The sequence below is a fragment of the Maniola jurtina genome, chromosome 9 (genome assembly GCF_905333055.1).
Source record: "Maniola jurtina chromosome 9, ilManJurt1.1, whole genome shotgun sequence".
Taxonomy (NCBI): Eukaryota; Metazoa; Arthropoda; class Insecta; order Lepidoptera; family Nymphalidae; genus Maniola; species Maniola jurtina.
In genome coordinates this window covers 827,501-837,500 of record NC_060037.1, presented here as the reverse complement: position 1 = coordinate 837,500, position 10,000 = coordinate 827,501, and the positions used below count along the sequence as shown (strand labels likewise).

Here is a 10,000-nt window from a genome sequence, read left to right as displayed (position 1 = left end):
GGGCAGGACAAGGACAACATACGTAAGCTGATATAATTGCAAACCCCAATATCCCCAGCACACGAAGTAGTTTCCCCATGATGAGTCAAATTAAGCCACAGGCTCCACTCATGGTGGTGCCCTCCTTCTGTCGATCCCTCTTAGTTTCAACAATTGCAACCATACTCTACTCTACTCTACTCTACTCTACTCTACTCTACTCTACTCTACTCTACTCTACTCTACTCTACCCGTGGTGAAAAATGTTTGGTGGTGAAAACGGCAGCCGCCCGCCGAGAGCAACGTCTGCGAATCGCTAGATGGCTCATATTTTACGGTCACAACTAGGGCGGTGGTATACAATATGTAGTTGTAGGGACTTTCGTTCTTGATTGATGGTTAAAACACTTTTGGCAAATAAATGAATGCTTTCGCTTGACGTTCGTGTTGCGACGATCCAAGAATTTTATTTTTAATTAACAATAAAGTAGATCAAAGCCCAGTGATGATTTGAGAGTAATATAATTAATGATGCTGTATAAATTATGTTGGCACACCTAAGCAACAGTGTAATGGAGCGTCATAATAAATTAATTATCTCATATTCGGATAAAAGGCATTGTTTATTTTGGTGCAAATCGCTGTGTAGCCTCTCCCCGGGGTTAAAAATTATAATTAAGTGTGGTGTTATATTAATTATTTTATTATTATAAATAATTTTTTTTTTTTTTTTTTTTGGGACGGGCACACCATATTATCATTATCATCATCATTATTATATTCATTATTCGTCATTATCTTCTTTATTTTCGAAAAGAGACAAATGGGTTGTCGCCAGTCTCCCCACAGAGGATTCAGTGGTAAACGAAACGTGATTGTGTTCAGCTCAGCATATAGTTTAGCTGTTGTAGTTCATAAAACGTTGCGTTATGAACCGCTGCATCGTTTGTGTGTCGGAGGATATTAGAGTAGGTGTGGCAATAGTTGCGCTTCACATTATATTATAAGTTCAAATTTTTCACCAACTATATTGAACGAACAAGGCGCCCCCAGATATGTTTTGTACTCATGGAAATAAAACTTATAAATAATAATAAAATAAGTTTGAAAAACTTGTGTTTGAACATATTGCGTGTGTGGGGTCTTTTCTGGGGTTGTTATATACTTGATAATAAATAAATATATTAAGAAATAAATATATTGGTGAAAAAAGAAGGGCCTTTAGTAAAGTGTCAGTAGAGCAAATGTTATTAATAATAATTATATTTGAATTTTTCATCCAATCCACTGTGTCGACCGACGAGACCGCATCTGAGGGCGAACTCCAACGCTATGGTGGCAGCCAGCGTTTCGATCCGGAGCCGAACGGGGGGGAGGCGGCATACTCGCTAACGGAAAAAAAAAAGTTAGCAGCGCCGTCCCCCTTATCGCTCTGAGACGGTAACGACGCGCCGCTCTGCGCGAAGGAGTTCTCTCTACAAAGCGGCGGTGTTTTTCGTGGTAACAACTAATATATATACAAAATATATGTAGTTGATATAACGGCCGAAATGTGAAAGTCCAAAGCGTGCCTAAAACTCGGTCGGTTTTCACCGACCGTGTGGCGCACACACAGTTATCCCCTTCCACAAGATGGACGTTACCGCACAACAACGACAACTACATACATAAGGTGTGTAGTTGTCGTTCGTGTGTAGAACGCGCGGGAACTCTGTACGTCTGGGCTCTCTTACACCGAGCGACGATAAGCAATGTCTTTCCCGTTTCTGTTGTTTCAGCGGACGAAAAGCATTTGCAGCACTAAACGTGCGCGTGTGTATTTCAACAGATATCGTCTTGTTTATGAACGTTCGGAACATGTGGACCTCGAGTGTCCTTTAAACAATAAGAGGGGGGCCGTCGGAGGGAGCGATATCGCGATCCTCCTCACGCTTCGCCTCTCCGCCGGAGCCGAATATTGTCTTCTCCTACTATACTACTTATATGTCTCTCGGGCACCGCGTCGCTTCCGTCATTGGAGCGCACGCGAGTCGCTTCGATCTCCGTCGTGCGTCGTGCGTCGTCGTCGTGAGCTCGCGTGCGAGTGCGCGCGCGCGCACACGCAACGCGCAACGCGCGACGCCCGCCGGAGTATAGTACTCTGAGTAGCTCCCTGGTTGATCCTGCCAGTAGTTATATGCTTGTCTCAAAGATTAAGCCATGCATGTCTCAGTGCAAGCCGTATTAAGGCGATACCGCGAATGGCTCAATATATCAGTTTTGGTTCCTTAGATCTTACTCAGTTACTTGGATAACTGTGGTAATTCTAGAGCTAATACATGCAATCAGAACTCCGACCAGTGATGGGACGAGTGCTTTTATTAGATCAAAACCAATCGACGGAGGGCCTCGCGTCCGAAGTCGTTACTTTTGATGAATCTGGATAACTTTTGCCGATCGCACGGTCCAGTACCGGCGACGCATCTTTCAAATGTCTGCCTTATCAACTTTCGATGGTAGTTTCTGCGACTACCATGGTTGTCACGGGTAACGGGGAATCAGGGTTCGATTCCGGAGAGGGAGCCTGAGAAACGGCTACCACATCCAAGGAAGGCAGCAGGCGCGCAAATTACCCACTCCCGGCACGGGGAGGTAGTGACGAAAAATAACGATACGGGACTCTTACGAGGCCTCGTAATCGGAATGAGTACACTTTAAATATTTTAACGAGGAACAATTGGAGGGCAAGTCTGGTGCCAGCAGCCGCGGTAATTCCAGCTCCAATAGCGTATACTAAAATTGTTGCGGTTAAAAAGCTCGTAGTTGCATTTGTGCGCCGCGCTGTCGGTGCACCGCATCCGCGGTGATACTGACACGTTTGCGGAGCATATCGTCGGTGAGCCGGCGGTAACACGCCGGTTCAATATCAAAATCCTATCGCGGTGCTCTTTATTGAGTGTCGAGGTGGGCCGACAATTTTACTTTGAACAAATTAGAGTGCTCAAAGCGGGCTCAAAATGCCGCTTGAATATTTCGTGCATGGAATAATAGAATATGATCTCGGTTCTATTTTGTTGGTTTTCAGAACTCCGAGGTAATGATTAATAGGGATAACTGGGGGCATTCGTATTGCGACGTTAGAGGTGAAATTCTTGGATCGTCGCAAGACGAACATCAGCGAAAGCATTTGCCAAAGGTGTTTTCATCAATCAAGAACGAAAGTTAGAGGTTCGAAGGCGATTAGATACCGCCCTAGTTCTAACCGTAAATATGTCATCTAGCGATCCGCCGACGTTACTACAATGGCTCGGCGGGCAGCTTCCGGGAAATCCAAAGATTTTGGACTCCGGGGGGAGTATGGTTGCAAAGCTGAAACTTAAAGGAATTGACGGAAGGGCACCACCAGGAGTGGAGCCTGCGGCTTAATTTGACTCAACACGGGAAATCTCACCAGGCCCGGACACCGGAAGGATTGACAGATTAACAGCTCTTTCTTGATTCGGTGGGTGGTGGTGCATGGCCGTTCTTAGTTGGTGGAGCGATTTGTCTGGTTAATTCCGGTAACGAACGAGACTCTAGCCTGCTAAATAGGCGTCGTCATTTAGGTGTGCACGATTTCGGTCGAGCAACTCACTGGCGGCGTATTAAAATTCTTCTTAGAGGGACCGGCGTCTTCGAGGCGCACGAGATTGAGCAATAACAGGTCTGTGATGCCCTTAGATGTCCTGGGCCGCACGCGCGCTACACTGAAGGAATCAGCATGTTCTCCCGCCCGGGCAACCCGTTGAAACTCCTTCGTGCTGGGGATTGGGGTTTGCAATTATCCCCCATAAACGAGGAATTCCTAGTAAGCGCGAGTCATAAGCTCGCGTTGATTACGTCCCTGCCCTTTGTACACACCGCCCGTCGCTACTACCGATTGAATGATTTAGTGAGGTCTTCGGACCGACACGCGGTGGCTTCACGGCCGTCGGCGTTGCTGGGAAGTTGACCAAACTTGATCATTTAGAGGAAGTAAAAGTCGTAACAAGGTTTCCGTAGGGGAACCTGCGGAAGGATCATTAACGTACACGTACACTAAACGCACACGTACATCGCGCGCGCGCGTACATAGTAGTATATGTTGTTAAAGACACCACCAAACCAACAAGCAAATATTCTCACACAACATGAGACTTGCGACCGGCCGCGCGTGGCCCGCCCCGCCCCGCCCCGTGCGTGCGGGCGGGCGGGCGGGCGTGTCGCGCGGGCGGTCCTCACTCTCGACACAACAATTATTGATATCAATACACAAATACAAAATATATTATTATTATTGTTATTAAATAATAAACTATTACCCTGGACGGTGGATCACTTGGCTCGCGGGTCGATGAAGAACGCAGTTAACTGCGCGTCATAGTGTGAACTGCAGGACACATTTGAACATCGACATTTCGAACGCACATTGCGGTCCGTGGAGAAACATCCAGGACCACTCCTGTCTGAGGGCCGGCTGCATAAAAACAAAAACCACACTGTCCACACACACATGTTGTGGTGGACACGTGGCGGATTCCGTGACACGGGGGGCGACTATTAACTGAGAATTAATATATCCCTCGGATCGGTCCGTTTAAAAATAGAATTTTCGTGTCGTTCGAGCGCCTACGGTTCCTCTCGCAGTCCATCTCCGTGTAAAAACCGTGGTGCCGTCCATCGTGTCCCCTCGTGTGCGTGTGCGCGCAATGTGCACACGCACAGAGAAGGACAGATGGAACCCCCCTCGTGCGGTGTCGCACTAACGACCAGCTCGATCGACCGACCCTTCCGTTTACGGCAAATCGGTAGATCGTACGCGTCACGTGCGGCGTGTAACACACGAGCGGGGGGGGCCTCCACGGCGGACGGAAATCGCGGACGCGCGAGGGGAAGACGTCCGCTCCAAATCGTTACACGTCAATGAAAAGATTGATTGATTAATTTCATTCGAACAGTAGGCGGACTCGACGTCCGGACTCGCGCGACGGCGTCGTTCGCGCGCGCCCCAGGCGCGTGCCGACGGCGCCGTCGAGCTGACGGATATCGTGTCTGCCTCCACTTTTATCGTTGGCCTCAGATCAGGGAGGATCACCCGCCGAATTTAAGCATATTAGTAAGCGGAGGAAAAGAAACTAACCAGGATTTCCTTAGTAGCGGCGAGCGAACAGGAAACAGCCCAGCACTGAATCGCGCGGTTGTAACGATCGCGGGAGATGTGGTGTTCGGGAGGTTCCGCTTTCTCGTCGTCGCCGCTCCTGTCCAAGTTCGTCTTGAACGGGGCCGTTTTCCCGTAGAGGGTGCCAGGCCCGTAGCGACGGAGCGAGGCGGCGAGAGGGACACTCCTCAGAGTCGGGTTGCTTGAGAGTGCAGCCCTAAGTGGGTGGTAAACTCCATCTAAGGCTAAATATTACCGCGAGACCGATAGCGAACAAGTACCGTGAGGGAAAGTTGAAAAGAACTTTGAAGAGAGAGTTCAAGAGTACGTGAAACCGTTCAGGGGTAAACCTGCGAAACTCGAATGAACGAACGGAGAGATTCATCGACATCCGGCGGCGTGCGGGCGCGCGCCTCGATGTCGCGTCTCGCCCCTCACGGGTGCCGGGACGCGGCACGGGTCGCGTCCGTCTCGGTCCGCCGGCGTCGTGCACTTCTCTCTCAGTAATGCATCGCGACCCGTTCCCTGTCGGCTTAAGCGCCGTCCGATTCGCCCAGCGGTGGACGTTCGCGCCCACCGCTGGACCGTGGCGGTAGCCGGCCGGCGGGGGACGGTAGTGGTATGAAACGCGCACGCGCATCTCGCGCGCGTCCGGCCCGACGCAAGCTCGCGCCGTACCAAGTCTCGATCCTGCCCAAGTGCGGACCGGGACGCGGCGCCGCTGTCGTCGCAGCCGTGCAGTCTCGGACCGTGCGCGTCTCAGTCTGCGATGAGTCATTTTCGGGCACTCGCAGGACCCGTCTTGAAACACGGACCAAGGAGTCTAGCATGTGTGCGAGTCATTGAGTTGTCAATGTCATTAGACTGAAAGGCGCAACGAAAGTGAACGTAGGGAGGATGGAGCGCCGGCCGGTTCGGCCTCTCGCACTCCCGAGGCGTCTCGTTTCCAATCCGTGAATGCAGGCGCGCTCCGAGCACAGATGTTGGGACCCGAAAGATGGTGAACTATGCCTGGTCAGGTCGAAGTCAGGGGAAACCCTGATGGAGGACCGTAGCGATTCTGACGTGCAAATCGATCGTCGGAACTGGGTATAGGGGCGAAAGACTAATCGAACCATCTAGTAGCTGGTTCCGTCCGAAGTTTCCCTCAGGATAGCTGGCGCCGACTGTTAACAGTCCCATCCGGTAAAGCGAATGATTAGAGGCATTGGGGCCGAAACGACCTCAACCTATTCTCAAACTTTAAATGGGTGAGAACTCCGGCTTACTCGAACGATGAAGCCGGAGATCTGATGACGGTGCCAAGTGGGCCAATTTTGGTAAGCAGAACTGGCGCTGTGGGATGAACCAAACGTACTGTTAAGGCGCCCAAAAAACGCTCATGGGACACCATGAAAGGCGTTGGTCGCTCATGACAGCAGGACGGTGGCCATGGAAGTCGGAATCCGCTAAGGAGTGTGCAACGACTCACCTGCCGAAGCAACCAGCCCTGAAAATGGATGGCGCTGAAGCGTTTTGCCTATACAATACCGTTACGGGCACGTGCGACGCGCATCGACGCGTCATTATGCCGTAACGAGTAGGACGTGCGCGGCGGAGAGCGCAGAAGGGTCTGGGCGTGAGCCCGCCTGGAGCCTCCGTCGGTGCAGATCTTGGTGGTAGTAGCAAATACTCCAGCGAGGCCCTGGAGGACTGACGTGGAGAAGGGTTTCGCGTGAACAGTAGTTGCTCGCGAGTCAGTCGATCCTAAGCTCAAGGAGAGATCTTATGTCGATGTGGCGTGTTTACTTACTTATTGTGTGATAAGCAACGCCCTTTGAGCGAAAGGGAATCCGGTTCCTATTCCGGAACCCGGCAGCGGAACCGTTTCAATAATCGTTCCCTCGTTTCAACGCGAGTGTTCGACGGGGTAACCCAAAGTGGCCTGAAGACGCCGCCGAGGGGTCCGGGAAGAGTTTTCTTTTCTGCCTGAGCGTTCGAGTTCCATGGAATCCTATAGAAGGGAGATATGGTTCGGAACGCGAAGAGCACCGCATTTGCGGCGGTGTCCGGATACTCTCTGCGGACCTTGAAAATTCAGGTGAGGGATGTACGTGGAGATGTCGCGCCGGTTCGTACCCATATCCGCAGCAGGTCTCCAAGGTGAAGAGCCTCTAGTCGATAGAATAATGTAGGTAAGGGAAGTCGGCAAATTGGATCCGTAACTTCGGAATAAGGATTGGCTCTGAGGACCGGGGCGTGTCGGGTTTGGACGGGAAGCGGATGCGGCCGGTGCCGGGCCTGGTCGATGCTCGAGCGTCCCTCGGGGCGTGAGGGCGGAATCCGGACCCGCGTTCCGGCCTTCCGCGGATCTTCCTAGCCGTAAGGCCGCGTCGGTTTCGTCTCGTGCGCGACCGGCGCGGTTCTGTACGACCGCCGTTCAACGGTCAGCTCAGAACTGGCACGGACAAGGGGAATCCGACTGTCTAATTAAAACAAAGCATTGCGATGGCCCTCGCGGGTGTTGACGCAATGTGATTTCTGCCCAGTGCTCTGAATGTCAACGTGAAGAGATTCAAGCAAGCGCGGGTAAACGGCGGGAGTAACTATGACTCTCTTAAGGTAGCCAAATGCCTCGTCATCTAATTAGTGACGCGCATGAATGGATTAACGAGATTCCCGCTGTCCCTATCTACTCGACTCGGTAACGTCGACCCCTATGGTCAGGCGTATCGGGTTGCCTGTGGGAGGTACCGACCTCCCGCAAACGTCATCAACGGCATTAAGTATGCCGACGGCCACTCGGAGAGTGTCGGTGAGGCCGTGGATAATCTGTTGCATGCCCTGTGTCCGGACGACGACCCGTCTAAGGATACGGCGTATCACAGAGAGGTCCGGCTAGCGGCCTCCATTTTCCCGACTGGCTGCGACGCGCCTCCACTCACTCGAGACGGGCTGCAGGCCATAGTTAGGTCCCTGCCTAACACGGCTCCGGGAATCGACGGCATCACGGCGAGAATGGTCAAGCACGTGTGGGCTGCGGCCTCTGCGGAGCTTGTTTGGGTGTACGGTAAGTGCGTCGTGGAGGGGGTTTTTCCCGATGTTTGGAAGGACGGCAGACTTATCGTACTACCCAAGGGGAACGGTAAACCACTGACCGACCCGAAAGCGTATCGTCCGATCACGCTCCTTCCCGTCTTTGGCAAGATTTTAGAACGCGTATTGTTACTGTGTGCGCCCCAGATCGCAATGGGGATCTCTCCCTGTCAGCATGGGTTCACCCCGGGTAGATCGACCGTCACGGCGCTGAGCGAGATCCTAAGCACAGCAAGAACTACTGAAGCGAAATACGTGCAGGCAATCTTCTTGGACATCTCTGGTGCTTTCGACAACGCTTGGTGGCCGATGATTATGCTGAAGGCCAAGCGTGGCGGGTGCCCGCCCAACATTTACCGCATGCTCACTGACTACTTCAGCAGACGGCGAGTAGGCATGTTCATCGGCGACCGGGTACAGTGGAAGGTGTCAACCATGGGTTGCCCGCAGGGGTCAGTGCTGGGTCCTACGTTGTGGAACGTCCTGCTCGATGACTTGTTTCGGTTGCCGCTCCCCGGGGGGGTCAAAATTGTTGCATACGCGGACGACGTTACCGTGCTGATAGAGGCCGCCACGAGACGGAAGATCGAGGAGGCTGCGGCCGACTCCATCTCCCTCTTTGAGGGCTGGGCCCAAAGGAACCGCCTCTCCTTCGCCCCTGCGAAATTGCAGACGGTGACGCTTAGGGGTAGGCTCCAGCGGGCTCCAGTCATCAAACTCGGTGGTGCGTCTGTCAGGGCGGTGCGGTCTGCCGTCGTACTGGGCGTAACGATCGACTCAAGTCTGTCCTTCGCCGAGCACGCGCGATCGATCGGAGAGCGCGCCGCTAACTGCTTTGGGAAGATGTCGCGCGTGTCGACCTCTTCCTGGGGCATTCGATATCCAGCGCTGCGCATTCTCTATTACGGTACCTATGTAGCATCGGTCACGTATGCTGCGGCGTGTTGGGCCGAGAGGGCGACGCTCTATGTCGTGCGGACGTCGTTGATCCGGTCCCAGAGGCCCGCTTTGATCCTTCTGACCAAGGCGTATCGATCGAACAGTGCTGCCGCCCTTGCCGTTCTGGCGGGGGTGTTGCCGGCGGACCTGGAGGTGATCCGTGCTGCCCGGGTAGATGAGGCGCGTAGGACCGTGGCCAAAGCGGAAATGGGCAGGCGTAAGCGTGAAATCGGGTCGGCCATTGTAGCGGAGTGGCAAGCACGCTGGACGGTTGAGACGAAAGGGAGTGAGCTGCGTCGGTTCTTCCCGGACGTGGCCGGTCGGCTCAGGTCAACCTGGGTCGCACCGGACTATGAGACCTCGCAGATCCTGACAGGCCATGGGTGCTTCAACAAGCGTCTGCATGACATGTGTCTTGTTGATAGTGGTGTGTGTTTGTGTGGACTGGCGGAGGAGGACCTTCACCATGTCTTGTGGGAGTGTGCGGTATACGAGGACCTCCGGCGCGCCCTGCTGGACGGGATCGTTCGCGAGGAGGAGGGTCCAGTCTACTACCAGGACCTCGTTGCAACGGCGGAAAACTTCGGGAAGCTACGGGAGTTCGCGCACCACTGGCACAAGAGGCGGAACAGCTCGGAGCCGTGATCGAGGACCTGCGCAAGGAAGGAACGGATCCGGACCGCGCGGCACGCGGGGATCCGTGTATTGTGATCGTCAGCCCCAGAAGGGGGAGAATGACAAAAGGGACAAGGAGGAGATAAATAATTTGTAGGGAGTCAAGAATGCGCCCCTGGGAAACACGCCCAGAGCAAGTACCGGGGGGCTCTCCCGCGATTCGGCCCATATAACCGA

At 53.1% G+C, this 10,000-nt stretch overlaps 1 long non-coding RNA gene, 2 other non-coding genes and 1 pseudogene across 3 annotated transcripts in view; all 4 read left to right on the top strand.

The window, feature by feature from the left end:
* Positions 1–79, top strand: part of LOC123868257 — a 33,695-nt gene extending 33,616 nt beyond the window's left edge. The window contains exon 4 of the long non-coding RNA XR_006796622.1: positions 1–79. This exon is cut by the window's left edge and continues 527 nt beyond it. This is a non-coding gene — a long non-coding RNA (uncharacterized LOC123868257).
* A 2,049-nt stretch (positions 80–2,128) lies between these two features.
* On the top strand, positions 2,129–4,022 carry LOC123868602. Its single transcript, XR_006796682.1, has one exon. It is a non-coding gene; the product is annotated as a small subunit ribosomal RNA (ribosomal RNA).
* A 273-nt stretch (positions 4,023–4,295) lies between these two features.
* LOC123868615 lies at positions 4,296–4,452 on the top strand. The gene has a single exon (XR_006796690.1). It is a non-coding gene; the product is annotated as a 5.8S ribosomal RNA (ribosomal RNA).
* A 595-nt stretch (positions 4,453–5,047) lies between these two features.
* The window catches only part of LOC123868611, a 6,154-nt pseudogene continuing 1,201 nt past the window's right edge, over positions 5,048–10,000 (top strand).